This window comes from Vitis riparia, chromosome 2 (assembly GCF_004353265.1).
Source record: "Vitis riparia cultivar Riparia Gloire de Montpellier isolate 1030 chromosome 2, EGFV_Vit.rip_1.0, whole genome shotgun sequence".
NCBI lineage: Eukaryota > Viridiplantae > Streptophyta > Magnoliopsida > Vitales > Vitaceae > Vitis > Vitis riparia.
The window spans coordinates 19,341,331-19,358,853 of record NC_048432.1 but is presented as its reverse complement, the minus strand read 5'-3'; the positions used below and the strand labels follow the sequence as shown (position 1 = coordinate 19,358,853).

The 17,523-nt window shown below is 45.6% G+C and overlaps 1 protein-coding gene across 1 annotated transcript in view; it reads right to left on the bottom strand.

Annotated features, from left to right (window-relative positions):
• Positions 1–17,523, bottom strand: part of LOC117926630 (40S ribosomal protein S10-1) — a 42,217-nt gene that overhangs the window by 24,398 nt on the left and 296 nt on the right. The window lies entirely within an intron of this gene.

The window sequence follows — 17,523 nt, the reverse complement described above, 5'->3', positions numbered from 1 at the left end:
CATGGTCCTCCAAGAGCTGAGTGTGAAGGCACACTTGGTGACAGTCAATGCCCCGTCAAGCCGTCGACACCTCCGCCGTTTCTGCCTCCAGAAACTCCCATGCCGTTTCCGGTTGCAGTTTTGATGAGGACGAACAAGATCTTGAAGCGGCGTCATCAATGATAGGTCTTCAGAGTTATTAGGACACCGCGCATGCAGATCAGTTGGCGAGCTCCCGCGGACACGGCCAGGTTCGTTGAGGCACAGTTTGGAGCATAGGATATGGAGTTCGTTGACCCCAGCCCAGAAGCTTGAGGAGTACATGTCCATGCATGGTGGTGTCATTAAAGCCCTTGAATGAAGGCCCAATAGAGTTCAGAAAATTTATTTTTTTTGGGTTATTCTAATCAGAAAATGGGTCCTTTAGCTTATGCGGAGGACGCCTATCTAACCCTTATGCAATCCAATGGAGGGGGTGTCATTTGAAAGAGGTTGAGTGCAATCGGGCCCGTGTGAACAGTTCCAGTTTGCATGATTCGCCATCCCGAGCCCATTTTCCAAAGCCCACTTACTCTTTTTTTTAGTTTCTTTTAGTTACCCATTTTCATGTGTGCACATGTGGGAGTTTTTTTCATGTGCTGTCAGGTTGCCACCCTTGGCCCCCTTTTCAAAAGCCCACAAGTTTAAAGAATTGTTTATCCTAAAAAAAAAAAAGAAATCTAACTCCCAAGTTAATTTAATTCCACTATTCTCCATCCTTAAAAAGTTTTAGGTCCTAAATTCCGTTACCCAATAATTTTCCAAATCTCTAAATTCCTGCATTTGTTCACTTAATTATTATTATTTCCATTATGATTATCATTCAATTTGCTTATTTGCTTATTTATTCATTTATTTAAAATTCAATCCTTAATTGATTTTTCAAATTGCCAAAATCACAAATTCAATTTCTAAATTCCCGCATTTATTACTTAATTATTATTATTTCCGTTATAATTATCATTTAATTTGTTTATTTGTCCATTATTTCATTCATTTTAAGTTCAATCCTTAATTGATTTTTTTTCAAATTGCCAAATTCACGAATTCAATCTCCAAATTCCCGTATTTATTCACTTAATTATTATTATTTCCGTTATGATTACCATCCAATTTGCTTATTCGCCTATTGTTTCATTTATTTAAAATTCAATCCTTAATTTTTTTTTTTTTTATTATTATTTTTTATTATTTTTTATTTATTATTATTATTTTTTTATTTTTTATTTTTTTATTATTATTATTATTATTATTTTTATTTATTTATTTTTTTATTGCCAAATTTATAAGTTCAATCTCTAACCGTTATATTTGTCATTCAATTTGCTTACTTGCTTATTTATTCATCTATTTAAAATTCAATCCTTAATAGATTTTTCAAATTGCCAAATTCACAAATTCAATCTCCGAATTCCCGCATTTATTCTCTTAATTATTATTATTTCCGTTATAATTACCATCCAATTTGTTTATTTGCCCATTTATTCATTTATTTAAAATTCAATCCTTAATGGATTTTTCAAATTGCCAAATTCACAAATTCAATCTCCAAATTCCCGCATTTATTCTCTTAATTATTATTATTTCCGTTATAATTACCATCCAGTTTGTTTATTTGCCCATTATTTCATTTATTTCAAATTCAATCCTTAATTGATTTTTCAAATTGCCAAATTCATTAATTCAATTTCTAAATTTTTGCATTTATTTACTTAATTGTTACTATTTCCGTCATAATCATCATTCAATTTTCTATATGCCTACTTATTTATTTATTCAAAAACTCATTCCTTAATCAACCCTTCAAATTTCCTATTTCTAAATTCAATTTACAATTCCCTAAATTTCTAAATTTCCACAATCTTTTACTTAATCATTACTATTTTCGTCATTACCATTATTTGATTTATTTGATCGCCCACCCGTTCTCTTGTGTAAAATTCCATTTTTAAAATTCATCAAAATTTCAATTTTTAAATTTAATCTCCAATCCTCGCATTTATTTATTCAATTTGTTCATTTTCTAATTTTCAATATTTTATCGATTGTTACACATGATTGATTTACCCTACTCTCTAGGATACATGCGATTATTCTTAAATTGTGCACTAACCCTCTCCATTGATAGCACATGGTGGCTCGTTGCCCAGGTCTGTACCCATTTTCCTCTAATCATTGCCTATGCGTGTCTCGACTTTTATGTGTGCATGATCATTCAGGATATTAATTGATTCTACTCGTCAATTGCCACATCAGCTTCATTTTATTAGTAGAGACCCGACTTTAGGGACTTAGAGGGGTGCTATGCTCTTTTACCGTACCTTCCCGATAAGTAACCTGACCCCCGAACCCGATCCGGTTTTCACAGACCACCTTTCCGAAACAAGGAGTCACACTTAGGGTTTTTCTTTCTTATTTTGTTTACCCTTTTAAAAATAAAACAAAAATGAGTGGCGACTCCAAGTCATTATTTTAATAAATAAAATCATTTTCAAATAAAATCGAGCTCGCCATCGAGTGGGAAACGCATGAGCCGAAATGCGGGGTCCACAAAATGGCGACTCCGCTGGGGATTTTTAGAGGGTCAAGCTTGAACTTAAGATGAAGCAAAAATGTCATTTGATGAGTCGATCAGTGAGTACCTGTCTTTTGATTGCACATTGGGGTTTTTGATGCATGCTTGGATATTGTGTTGTGACATTAATACGATTGTTTATCTTGATTTGGGGCTTCGGATGTCACTTTTTCTATACTTCATTGCTATTTTAGTTTGGTACGTCGACATGCCGATTATCATAGATTGCTCATCTTGTTTTGCTTGGTATAGCGATTCTGTTTCTTCCTGATTATTCTGCTCACTTCACATGCATGGACTCACTATTGTACATCGTTTGACTGTTGTGTTGTCCTCTTTGACTTGCATATTATCTTGATCGTCTTTTGGGCATGATGTTCGTATTGCTATTCATCCTGATAGTCGTAGCTTTTTGTGTGGACATGAGTGATATATCCTGTACTCTGCCTGATTGTATGATGCATGACTGCCCTCCCTCTGTATGATTGCATGTCGCCTGTCTATGTGGGTCGCACTTCTACCCCCCTACCTCCAACTCTCTTGGTTTCGGTCATTCCTTTCATCTTGGTTCTCACTATTGCAAGTGTGAGGCCTTCTGTGTGCTTGCTTTCTGACCGAGCCAGAGATTAGGAGTAGGGTCTAGCGATGGGCTATATCGATGTACGGGAGCATTTTGGAGGAGAGCGACACTTTGATGTCGATTGGAGTCCGATCATTGAAGGCCTGTATAGCCCGGAGCTAGGTTTCATGGATATTTGTGCGACCAGTGTGTTTCCTCTTCTGCTCTAGATTCATAGGGTTTTCGGATGCACCCACACCATTACTGTGCACTTTAGTTGGCTTTTGAGCGTTGAGAGTTTGAGAGGTTTCACTATAGAAGCCCCCTGGGATGCGAGGTAGTGCATGTGTGGAGGTGATGACCACCTTGCATGGAAGCGCCCCGTCTCTTCGGAGGCGTGCAGAGGGTTGCATACCGCTGGAGGTATGATCGCTTCTGCTAGGGATATTTTAAAGTCCACCCGTATCCATTTAGAGCCACCTTCACCTTGTAGGTTGAGCCGTAGATCCTTTGATTAGGATTCCCTCCCTACACGTGGTGCATCTGAGGGCTTTCCGTGCCTCTGTAGCCGCAGTTTTGGATCCGATTTTCCCTCTGTTTAGTCTCCAGTTGAGAGTGCACTGAGATCAGAACGAGTTTGAGTACGGTCGGACCGTTCATCTTCACTTGGATGCTTTGCTGTTCCCGCTTAAATTACCTTTTCTTTTGTACATTCTCAGAGCCATATCCTTATTCCGTTCTTTGTGCTTTCTCAGGATCGGACCTTTGTTCTTCATTTGGATATACCTTCGTGGGATAGAGTAGAGGAGGAGACTTTCAGGATCGGATTTTGTTCACAGCCTGGATACACCTTCTTGGGTCAGAGTTGAGGGAGATTAGTCCGATATTCAGAGAGACAGAGTATGGATCAGCAGGTTGTTACTGTGGATCAGTTCACGGCCGCCATGGCTTCTATCCAGGAGGCTTTGGCCAGCCTCAGGCAGGAGATCGGTGGCCAGCAGGGTAGACCACCAGCAGTGGCTCAGGATGAGACACCGCATGACTCGTTGCCACCTCCACCGCCACCACCTATTCCTTCGGCTCCCCAGGCTTCACCTTATGTACTACACGGGCATTCTGAGATCACTCCGCCCGCTGTTGTCCAGACCATCGGCGCTGATGACGCTCATGCGCGTATGGACCGCCTCGAGCAGTGTATGAGACAGATGAGAGTGTCAGATGGGTCAGTTGTTTGGGACGATTTTGAGGGTATGCCGGTAGCTAGTTTGCCGGCTAAGTTCAGGATGCCAGAGATCGAGAGATATACAGGCATTGGTTGTCCGCGCCTCCACCTTAGACTTTATAGCACCGTGATGAGGGCTCATGGTTTGGACGAGTCTCAGATGATTACTCTATTCCCCCTATCTCTGAGCGGGGCAGCCCAGCGATGGTTCGCTTCTTTGGAGTCTTCACGACGTCGGACATGGGGTGACTTGGCCCGGGAGTTCCTACGACAGTTTTCGTTTAACACTGTCGTGGATGTATCGAGGAGAGAGCTAGAGGCTCTGAGGCAGAGGACAGAGGAGTCCGTTTCTTCCTTCATTTCCCGCTGGCGCGGGAAGATTGCTGAGATAGTGGATAGACCATCGGAGAGAGATCAGATTCAGATGGTTTTGAGGAGTTTACAGCCCAGGATCGCCAGACACGTGGTCGGGGTCCCGTTCACAGATTTTGGGTCTCTGGTTATGGCCTTATATGATGTCGAGGACGGCATCTCGAGAGGATTATGGACAGATTCTTCCCCTAGTGATATTAAAGGGAAGAAGCCCTTCGTAGGACCGAGGCCAGCAGATGTGAGCGCTATCGGTTCTTCCAGTCAGAGGCCTCTCAGGCGCCATCAGCCGATCCTACAGTTTTCCGAGCCTCATTCTTCTTATGCACCTCAGCAGTTTAGGCCACGGGCACCTTCCCCGGCTTTTGATCAGACATATCAGGCTCAGCCATTGACTCTACCTTACTATGCCACTCAGGGCATTGAGAGGCCTCCTGTTTCATATACGACCACTGGACAGCCATGCTACGCTGCACAGTTCACTCCGAGGCCCGCACCTTCACACCCTAGGCCTCGAGCTCAGCAGACCTCTGCACCTTTTGCTTTGAGGACGCAGAGACAGTTTTCACAGATAGGCATGCCGTTGAGCCAGGCTCTTCGGAAGCTCACAGAGGCCGGATTATTGGCCGCTCTCACTCCGAGACCACCACCTCAGCCTCTTCCCCCTCAGTTCAGGATGGACTTACATTGCGCCTACCATCAGGGGCCTGGGCATGAGACTGATCGATGCACCGCTCTGAGGCACGCTATTCAGGATCTGATAGATCAGGTTTGGTACACTTGGGTCAGCCGAGTGTGACCACAAACCCGTTACCGACTCATACCACGCATGCAGTTCCTCCACCAGCCGGTGGTATCCATTTCTTGGACTACGATGAGATTGACGACCATGTCCATATGTTGAGTTGGGACGATCCAGATCCAGAGCCTATCATGCCAGCTGAGATTTATGAGACGAGTGAGGTGACTCTAGGGCCTCAGGTGCCCACTTCCTTTGGATTATTTCCTGAGGCAGCGTCTGTACAGGCTACTACTTTCGAGCCTCTGACATTCACACGTTATAGCGTTCAGACGCCGTTCATCTTGGTCCCAGATGTCGAGGAGGTTCAGGCTCCACATATTGATATTTCTCAGACTCCGGATATCCAGTATATTCTCCGAGGGGGTAGAGTGATGCGACAGCCACCTCCAGCCGCGGCAGCTAGACCAGTTGAGGGTACCTCTGCATCCCAGGAGGAGGTCAGAGCAGAGGATGATGAGATTCTGAGGCAGTTGCAGAGCACCCAGGCTCGTATTTCTATCTGGAGCCTTTTAGCGTCCTCCAGTACTCATCGGGATGCATTGACTCGAGCTCTGAGCCAGATCAGAGTTGATACCGCGACTACTCCGAGGGACTCATTCATATGATGACGGCTGGCAGAGCCACTTGTATCGTCTTTTCTGATGACGACTTGCCACCAGAGGGTCCAGACCACACACGTCCTCTCTATATATCTGTTGGCTGTTCAGTCGCCGAGTTCCATCTGTCCTTCTGGACAATGGCTCGGCCCTGAACGTATGTCCTCTGGCCACCGCCATCGCTCTTGGGTACGCTCCTTCTGATTTCGGTCCCTCCACTCAGACAGTCCGAGCTTATGACAGCACCCGTAGGGAGGTCATGGGTACATTGGAGATCGAGCTGCTGATCGGCCCGGCCACTTTTGTTGCTGTATTCCAGGTTTTGAGGATTCCTACATCCTTTAACCTGCTTTTGGGCCGACCGTGGATTCACCGAGCTGGAGCCATTCCTTCTTCACTTCATCAAAAAGTGAAGTTCATCCATGAGGCCAGGTAGTCGTCGTACAGTCGGTAGGGGACATGTTCATTTCCGCTGAGCCCGTGCTCCAGATCAGCCATAGCGATGACGATCTTTTTCTGACTGGATTCACCTTCGATGAGGTGCAGACTGTGGAGCTAGAGGACTTTTGCCGGGACTTCGTCGCTATGTCCTTTGACCAGCATGGCAGCACTGTAGTGCTTGATATGATGAGAGGCATGTCCTATCTTCCGGGCATGGGATTGGGTCGACGTCAGCACGGGCCTCGCGAGTTCATAGCCATCCCTGATCATGATGTACCATTCGGACTCGGGTTCATCCCCACTGAGGCCGATTATCTCTACATGGCGCGATTGCGCAGGGAGAGGGTGAGGGCTCGACTGACTCATACGCCCTTCTATTATCCTGTGCGTCCGTATACCAGGAGCCTAGCAGATTATTTTGTGAGGGCATCGGAGCCGCATGCACCATCTGATGGGATCATTGGAGGACTTAGCACCACTCAGGAGGCCGAGCTTCAGCGCCTTGTCCAGCAGCTACGATTGAGAGACGGAGCCCCTGGTCCTTCGACTTCTGTGTTGATCGCTCCTTCTTCTCCAGATCGCACGAGCCTCATGACGCTTTGCTTCCCGGACGAGACCGATGAGCATGGGACCTTTGTTGAGGTCGGGGACATAGTGGACGGAGCTGTGCCACCTGACGAGTATATCGACGAGATGCTCGCCTTGAGCCTGAGCCAGATCGAGGAGACTACTCAGCCTGGGCTTGCTTCATCCTTTGACCTTTTCGGGGTGTCCTTCGTCGAGATCATTGAGGAGAGCTTGACTGCCCCTGCGCCGGAGACTGTTGAGGATGCTATAGCTTTTGATGATGTGATTGATAGCCATGTTGGCATTGTTGAGGGAGTGTCCGACTTTGTGGACTCACCTCTTTCATTTGACGTTCTGTCGGGGTTCGTCTCCCGTTCTGACATTGTTTTCCATGATTCATCTATGGATTTGAGCATTTTTGAGTATTTGCCTGCGTCTCGTGATATTGCTTTATCCGCGCCATCTTCACCCACATCACAGATTTTTGATATTGATGATGAGATTGCACAGCATGATTCAGATGATGACTCATCTCCCGATTCCCGATTCGGACCCCGTTGATCAGAGAGTTTCACCTGCTGTAGGGGACACAGAGATTGTTGATTTCGGCACAGCGGACCAGCCTAGGGAGTTGAGGATTGGATCGGATTTGTCTACAGATGAGAGAGATGGCCTCATCCAGCTGCTCAGATCCTACCTAGACGTCTTTGCATGGTCCTATGAGGACATGCCAGGCCTTGATCCATCTATCGTCCAGCATCGTTTGCCACTTCTGCCCCATGCCAGACCAGTTAAGCAGAAGTTGAGACGATTGCATCCTCGATGGAGCTTGCAGGTGAAGGAGGAGATTCAGAAGCAGCTCAGTGTAGGATTCTTGTCAGTGGTCGAGTACCCGGAGTGGCTGGCCAATGTCGTCCCTGTTCCCAAAAAGGACGGCAAGGTGAGAGTCTGTGTTGATTTCCGAGATCTCAACAAGGCCAGTCCTAAGGATGATTTTCCTCTTCCACACATCGACATGCTAGTTGACAGTACGGCAGGTCATTCGATGTTGTCCTTTATGGACGGATTTTCCGGGTACAGTCAGATCTTGATGGCTCCAGAGGACATGGAGAAGACGTCCTTCATTACCGAGTGGGGTACTTATTGCTACGAGTCATGCCATTCGGATTGAAGAACGCAGGAGCTACTTATCAGAGAGCAGCGACCACGCTTTTTCATGACATGATGCATCGGGATGTCGAGGTTTATGTAGACGACATGATAGTGAAATCCCGAGATAGATCAGATCATCTAGCAGCTCTAGAGAGATTCTTTGAGAGGATCAGGCAGTTCGGATTGAGACTGAATCCCAAGAAGTGCACTTTTGGAGTGACTTCTGGGAAACTCTTGGGATACATGGTCAGTGAGCGAGGCATAGAGGTAGATCCGGACAAGATTAGAGCCATTCTTGACATGCCTGCACCGAGGACAGAGAGAGAGGTCAGAGGCTTCCTGGGCAGACTCCAGTACATCAATAGATTCATTGCCAGATTGACAGACATTTGTGAGCCCATTTTCCGACTCTTGAGGAAGAGTCAACCTACTGTTTGGGATGATCAGTGTCAGCGTGCATTTGAGAGGATCAGAGAGTACTTGCGGTCGCCTCCAGTCTTGGCGCCTCCTACACCAGGCCGTCCTTTACTCCTATACCTATCCGTCTCCGACGTGGCTTTGGGATGCATGTTGGCTCAGCTCGATGATTCGGGCAAGGATCGGGCCATATATTATCTGAGTAAGAGGATGCTAGACTACGAGACGAGATATGTCACGGTTTGAGCGTTATTGCTTGGCATTGGTTTGGGCCACTCGCCGACTGAGACATTACATGACCGAGTATTCGGTGCACTTGATATCCCGTCTAGATCCTCTGAGGTATTTGTTTGACAGGCCCGCCCTGGTCGGTCGCCTCATGAGATGGTTGGTACTTCTGACTGAGTTTGACATTCATTATGTCACTCAGAAGTCCATTAGAGGAGCATTGTCGCGGATCATCTAGCTTCTTTACCGGTTTCCGATGGCAGGGCCATTGATGATGACTTCCCAGACGAGGATGTCGCTGCTTGACTAGTCAGTCAGGTTGGCGCATGTACTTTGATGGTGCAGCCAACCATGCTGGATATGGATAGGCGTCTTGTTGATATCCCCTCATGGTGATCACATTCCCAGATCTGTTCGTTTGGCATTCTCGGATCATCATCCGGCCACGAACAACATTGTTGAGTATGAGGCTTGCATTTTGGGATTAGAGACGGCTCTAGAGCTCGGCATTAGACAGATGGAGGTGTTTGGTGACTCCAATCTGGTATTGAGACAGATTCAGGGCGAGTGGAAGACTAGAGATGTGAAGCTTAGGCCTTATCACGCGTATTTGGAGCTACTGGTTGGGAGATTTGACGATTTGAGATATACCCATCTGCCTAGAGCGCAGAACCAGTTTGCTGACGCCTTAGCTACTCTAGCTTCCATGATTGCCATACCTACTGATGCCACTGTTCGCCCATTGTTGATCGAGTCGAGATCTGCTCCTGCATACTGTTGTTTGATTGATGATACAGGTATAGATGATGGTTTGCCTTGGTACCATGACATATATCACTTTTTGAGACTCGGCGTATATCCTGAGGCCCCACGGCCAAGGATAGGAGAGCATTGAGACAGTTGGCCACCCGATTCGTGATTTGTGGCGAGACGCTATATAGACGATCACCTGATGGGATGCTGCTATTATGTTTGGATCGGGCCTCTGCCGATAGAGTGATGCGAGAGGTTCATGCCGGAGTCTGCGGACCACATATGGGAGGGCATATGTTGGCCCGTAAGATCATGAGGACCGGCTATTTCTGGTTGACCATGGAGACGGATTGTTGCCAGTTCGTCCAGAGATGTCTCGAGTGTCAGATACATGGAGATCTCATTCACGTGCCGCCCTCCGAGTTGCATGCACTTACTTCGCCATGGCCATTTTCCGTATGGGGTATTGACATCATCGGGAAGATTTCGCCGAAATCTTCCAGTGGTCATGAGTTCATCCTGGTCGCCATCGATTACTTCACCAAGTGGGTGGAGGCTGCTTCATATGCGAGATTGACGTCGTCTGGAGTTGCTAGTTTCATCAGATCACACATTATTTGTCGCTATGGAGTCCCTCATGAGCTGATTTCGGATAGAGGGGTACATTTCAGGGCAGAGGTTGACACCTTGGTGCAGCGATATAGCATCCGACATCATAGGTCGTCTGCGTACAGGCCGCAGACGAATGGGGCAGTAGAGGCCGCGAATAAGAATATTAAGAGGATATTACGGAGGATGATTGAGACTTCTCGAGATTGGTCGGAGAAGCTCCCATTTGCATTGTGGGCTTATCGGACCTCTTTTCGCACCTCTACAGGCGCCACACCCTACTCATTGGTATATGGCATGGAGGCGGTGCTACCCGTTGAGATTGAGATAGGTTCGTTGAGGGTAGCACTAGAGCAGCAGATTCCCGAGACAGATTGGGCTCAGGCTCGATTTGATCAGCTCAATCTCCTAGACGAGAGGAGATTGAGAGCAGCAGACCATGTTCGTGCATATCAGAGGAAGATGGCCCGCGCTTTCAAAAAGCGGGTCAAGCCCAGACCACTACATGTAGGTGACTTAGTCTTGAAAGTCATCAGGGGATTGATCAGAGATCCTAGAGGGAAGTTCAGACCCAACTGGAGCGGACCTTATTTCATCAGGGAGTTGACCCCAGAGGGCGCTGCATGGCTGATGGATTTAGACGGAAACCGGTTCTCAGAGCCAACCAATGTGGATCAGCTAAAGAGGTACTATGTTTGAGACCATGGTCGCAGGATGGGTGGCCATCATTTCGGTTAGCCATTACCTTGTTATTCCTTTGTGATACATAGTCTGTTGCTAGCCCATTGAGCCTCACATGCGTATTATAGCCTTTCTTTCTTATCACCTTGCTTACATTTTCACACCGGGACAGGGGCCCTTTAATGTATGCATGCATTGTTTGGGAGTTTCATGAGCCTTGGACCTAGGGACACGTTTCTCTCATTATCTTTTCCTATCACTGCACCTTTGCATTTTCATTTCATCTTATTGGTTGTGTTATTCATCTCTTCTTCCTTATCCTATCTACTATTTGTTTGTCTCATATTCTCTCCACCCTGAGTGGTGAGCCTCCTCAGTTCATCACATGGAGGATAGTCACATCATTTCCACCATCTATCTCGCGGACATTGGTTTAGAGATCCTTAGTTTGAGAAGGTCATCTTGTCAGAGAGAGTTTGTTTGTTACCTTATCACTTGGGAGTGTGTCCATTTGTTATTGATATCATCTTTGGGATTCATTTGTTCATGTTCAGGGTACGCGTACTTGTATATATGTAAAAAAAAAAAAAAAAAAAAAAAAAAAAAAAAAAAAAAAAAAAAAAAAAAACGCAGGTGTGTATTATTTTTTATCATTGAGTATGTATATTGATGTATGAGGGTCATTTTTATCGAGTATGTTCGTTATTGGGAGTTCGTATGTGAGCTCTCTGAGATCCCATGTTGTTTGTATTGTTTCGTCATATCTATTTGTGAGAGAGATGAGTGACCTTCTCCTAAGGACTCCGAGTCATTGTCCTTTCCATCATTACATTCATTATTGATGTGACTTCACTTCATGTTTGATCTGAGTTGATCACCACATTTCTTCACATATTCATTGCTTCGTTGTCGTTTTTATCGTTGCTTGTGATTCGTCTCATTCCCTTCACATCCTATTCTCTTCTTACAGCAACCATCTCAGGTTTGATACTCCATTTCACATCATCATTACACATACCACTATCAGTTCATGTTGCTTCATTTGTCTCCTTATCGACATCATATTCACGTTAGGCATCCTCAGGTCCATGGCTCATGGGGTTCACTATACATGTTGCATTTCATATATGAGGGCATGAGTTTTGATCATTGGGTATTTGAGCCTAGTTTCCCTTCGTTTCTATCACCCTATCACCTTGGCCTACGTTACGTCTCGTGTCTAAGACCACCTGAGGCCATGGGATCAGATGTCGTCTTCAGCAGCCTCTACTTGGACAGGTGATTGAATTTGGTTGATATTTAGATATCGTCATGCTTCTTCTTCCGGGAGTCACCTCTTTGATGTGCAGGTCTGATTCAGTTGTGTTCGGATTACCAGGATCGCGAGTTTGACGATGATTGATTTGGTGTCACCTGATTTTTGACCTATCATACCTCTGGTGCCACACTGAGGCATATCCCGTTTCATTTAGAGGTTCATGGATCCTCACGGATTTGCACGATCATCACTTACTGGATGCTCACTGAGGCGTGGACATGATCGTTACCTTACGGAGCCCCTGAGACCCACCCAGCAGGTCTGCACTTCTCGACACTTGGATGCCATCATGCTTCTCCGTCTGGGAGGTACATCTTGGATATGTGTGGATGATTCAGTTATGGATTCGGACGACCATTGTTACATGTTCGATGATGGATGGTTTCATGTCGCTCGATTTCTGACCTATCGTGCATCTGATGCCCATACTGGGGCATATTTTTCGTTTCAGATGAGATTTACGGACTTTCATGGAGGTCACATGTGCGACGATGGATGATTTCATGTCTTTTGTTTTTTCGGACCTATCGTGCACCCGATGCCATACTGGGGCATATTTTCCGTTTCGGATGAGATATACGGATCTTTGCAGAGGTCACATGTTCGAGGATAGATGATTCCATGCTATTTGATCTCCGAGCTATCATACATTTCGATGCCATACAGGGGCATATTTATGCTCGGATGAGATTTACAGATCATGAGGGAGTCGCGCGCTTATCCTTATTTGGCGAGATGTATGCAGAGATGATGATATATTCGCTATCCTCACGATGATTCCTTAGTGGAGCCTATCGAGAGCCATCTAGCCAGGCATGGATGACTTGAGCTCATCTGATTTTCGACATGTTACATCCTCGATGCCACACTGGGCATATTCCCCATCTTGATCGAGATTTAGAGATCCCCACTGGTTTACATGATCATCCACGGTTATGAGATACACGCCAGATCGATGTTTGATTTCACTTTTGTCCGGATACTCTGAGGAGCCTCTCTGAGTCATTCAGCCAGATTCATACCCTTTGATATAGTCGTGATTCCTGGATGAAGTGTGCTCTGGTGCCTGGATTCCCGCGTATCATTTCAGGGGGGTACATATCAGATCTGTTACGTGTCCCATTGGTGTTATTCTCGGGTCATCAGGACAAATCGGGTACATCTGATGCCATACTGGGGCATATTGCCCTCATTTAGCACTGGAGGCGATCGTTCTCTCACATATCCGTTACAGTTTCCATCACTCAGTCGAGATGTATTGTGTTCGCCTCATTGACCATCATTCCTGAGCTCTTCATCGATATGAGCTCTCAGCGGAGCGTCGTTCAAGACTCGTAGAGTCCCTTTCAGCCTTTTCCAGCGGATTGAGATTTGCAGCGGCATACCACACTGGGGCATACCCCCGTCTTTGAGTTCATCGGATATTTTGCAGATCTTTCTCACTACTTGGTCCATTTCTTGATCTTTGCGAGTCGTCATACTGGGGCATACCACCTTCAGTGCTTTTCTACTGGGGCATACCCCCTCTCTTTGGGTTTATTGTGTCTCGTCTTGATTTCATGGTTGTCAGACTCATTTGTCGATCTTTACGAGTTATCACCTAGAGCATCCCCCTACCATCACCTTGTTTAGGCTTCCAGAGCCATTTCTCTCATCTTGTTTAGGCTTCCAGAGCCACTTCTGTCATCTCGTTTAGGCTTCCAGAGCCATTTCCGTCGTTTTGTTTGGGCTCCCAGAGCCATTACCGTCGTCTTGTTTAGGCTTCCAGAGCCATTTTTGTCATCTCGTTTAGGCTTCCAGAGCCGTTTCTGTCATCTTGTTTAGGCTTCCAGAGCCATTACCGTCGTCTTGTTTAGGCTTCCAGAGCCATTTTTGTCATCTCGTTTAGGCTTCCAGAGCCGTTTCTGTCATCTTGTTTAGGCTTCCAGAGCCATTACCGTCGTCTTGTTTAGGCTTCCAGAGCCATTTTCGTCATCCCGTTTAGGTTTCCAGAGCTATTTCTGTCATCTTGTTTAGGCTTCCAGAGCCATTTTCGTCATCCCGTTTAGGTTTCCAGAGCCATTTCTGTCATCTTGTTTAGGCTTCCAGAGCCATTTTCGTCATCCCGTTTAGGTTTCCAGAGCCATTTCTGTCATCTTGTTTAGGCTTCCAGAGCCACTTCTGTCATCTCGTTTAGGCTTCCAGAGCCATTTCCGTCGTTTTGTTTGGGCTCCCAGAGCCATTACCGTCGTCTTGTTTAGGCTTCCAGAGCCATTTTCGTCATCTCGTTTAGGCTTCCAGAGCCGTTTCTGTCATCTTGTTTAGGCATCCAGAGCCATTACCGTCTTCTTGTTTAGGCTTCCAGAGCCATTTCTGTCATCTTGTTTAGGCTTCCAGAGCCATTACCGTCGTCTTGTTTAGGCTCCCAGAGCTATTCCTGTCATCTCGTTTAGGCTTCCAGAGCCATTTCTGTCATCTTGTTTAGGCTTCCAGAGCCATTACCGTCTTCTTGTTTAGGCTTCCAGAGCCATTACCGTCTTCTCGTTTAGGCTTCCAGAGCCATTTTTGTCATCTTGTTTAGGCTTCCAGAGCCATTACCGTCGTCTTGTTTAGGCTCCTAGAGCTATTCCTGTCATCTCGTTTAAGCTTCCAGAGCTATTCCTGTCATCTCGTTTAGGCTTCCAGAGCCATTTCTGTCATCTTGTTTAGGCTTCCAGAGCCATTACCGTCTTCTTGTTTAGGCTTCCAGAGCCATTACCGTCTTCTTGTTTAGGCTTCCAGAGCCATTACCGTCGTCTTGTTTAGGCTTCCAGAGCTATTTCTGTCATCTTGTTTAGGCTTCCAGAGCCATTACCGTCTTCTTGTTTAGGCTTCCAGAGCCATTACTGTCACCTTGTTTAAGCTTCCAGAGCTATTTCTATCATCTCGTTTAGGCTTCCAGAGCCATTACTGTCATCTCGTTTAGGCTTCCAGAGCCATTTCTGTCATCTTGTTTAGGCTTCCAGAGCCATTACCGTCTTCTCGTTTAGGCTTCCAGAGCCATTACTGTCATACTGTTTAGGCTTCCAGAGCAGTTATTTTCTAGTTTAGCTTGATTTAGTTTTTTTCGGTTTGGCTTCCAGAGCTATTATTTTCTTAGTTCAGTGTTTAGAGTTTGCTTTCGGTTTGGCTTCCAGAGCTATTATTTTCTAGTTTAGCTTTTAGAGTTCGCTTTTTGGTTTGGCTTCCAGAGCTGTTATTTCTTAGTTCAGTGTTTAGAGTTTGCCTTCGATTTGGCTTCCAGAGCTATTATTTTCTAGTTTAGCTCTTAGAGTTCGCTTTTTGGTTTGGCTTCCAGAGCTGTTATTTCCTAGTTCAGTGTTTAGAGTTTGCTTTCGGTTTGGCTTCCAGAGCCATTACTTTCTCAGTTTAGCATTTAGAGTTAGCTTTTTGGTTTGGCTTCCAGAGCTATTTTTTCTTAGTTCAGTGTTTAGAGTTTGCTTTCGGTTTGGCTTCCAGAGCCATTACTTTCTCAGTTTAGCATTTAGAGTTAGCTTTTTGGTTTGGCTTCCAGAGCTATTATTTTTTAGTTCAGTGTTTAGAGTTTGCTTTCGGTTTGGCTTCCAGAGCTATTACTTTCTCAGTTTAGCATTTAGAGTTAGCTTTTTGGTTTGGCTTCCAGTCCTAGTTTAGCTTTTAGAGTTCGCTTTTTGGTTTGGCTTCCAAAGCTATTATTTCCTAGTTTAGCTTTTAAAGTTAGCTTTTTGGTTTGGCTTCCAGAGCTGTTATTTCCTAGCGTTCAGAGCCATCACTATTTTCAATTTGGCGTTCAGAGCCGTCATCATTTCTTAGTTTGGTGTTTAGAGCCATCCTTATTCTCAGTTTTGGCGTTCGGAGCCACCATCATCCTCAGTTAGGCGTTCAGAGCCATCTTCGTTCTCAGTTTTGGCGTTCAGAGCCATCACTATTTTCAATTTGGCGTTCAGAACCGTCATCACTTCTCAGTTTTGGCGTTCAGAGCCATCACTATTTTCAATTTGGCGTTCAGAGCCGTCATCATTTCTCAGATTCGGCGTTCAGAGCCATCGTCATCCTCAGGTAGGCGTTCAGAGCCATCTTCGTTCTCAGTTTTGACATTCAGAGCCATCATCTTTCTTTAGTTTGGCGTCCAGAGCCATTGTACATATCCCTTCAGGCACCTTGAGTCATCACCTTTCGTGTTTTGACGTTCAGAGTCATTCCTTCTCATCTGTATCATTAGAGTCACAGACCCCGACATTCATATCCACTAGCATTGCGCATGTTGCCTTCATGAATTTGCGTTTATCCTTGTTTCCTCACTTTGTCACCCCGTGCTTATTGGCCTATTCATCATTGTCCTTTCATATCTCCCTTCTCACTGCTTATGACGATGTCCTTTGAGTTCACGACACATACTTCGGTCATGTTATTAGACGCCCTACACTTGCCATTTTATAGTTCACTTAGGGTAGTCTCTTCTGGCACATTCTTTCCCGTACTTCAGAGTGGTTCGACCGTTACTCATCCTTGATATGGTCTTTTCGAGTCACTTCTGGAGACATTCTCGGAGGGAGCCTGGGTCCTTAGTGTGGTTTCAGAGACATTTTGAGGCTTCCTTTTTTCTCTTAGGATTAGAGCTTTTGTGTTCGTGTCTTGGCCTGAGTGAGTTCATGCTTCGCTAGTGTCCCTATGGGGGTCTCCTTGGTTCTTCGGCAGAGTTCACTTCATTACACTCACTATTCACACCTTCTTTTCACTCCAATGTTCACATTCCTTACACTCGTGAACTCTACTGAAGAGGGGCATATTTGTAGACCCCCTCAAAGGGTGTTCATTTTTTTTTATGATTATTATCTGATTATCTTTCCTAGCCAACCCGAAGAGGAGCCGTTCTCGGGCAGCTAAATGGAGAATGGGAAGTGAAAGAAAGTGGCTGATGAGAAAGAGCCGTTTCTCGGGCAGCTAAAGAAGGCTGGCAGCCAAAGAGGATGATGGGTGAGCTGTTCTTCAGCCCAAAGAACTTGAGGTGACGGTCTAAGGGAAGAGGAGCTAGGGCTGCAGGGGTGACAGAGGAGATATTTCAGTGGCTTGCTGAGGAAGACAGGGAGGGGGGAGTTTAAAAAGTAAGAAGAGAGGTTGAAAAAAGGTTCGGGTGTTTTTTTTAAAAAGGAGGCCGCTGTGGAGAGGGGTTCGCGAGGAGATTCTGGGAGTTAGAGGAAGAAGCTTGAAGTCCGTTT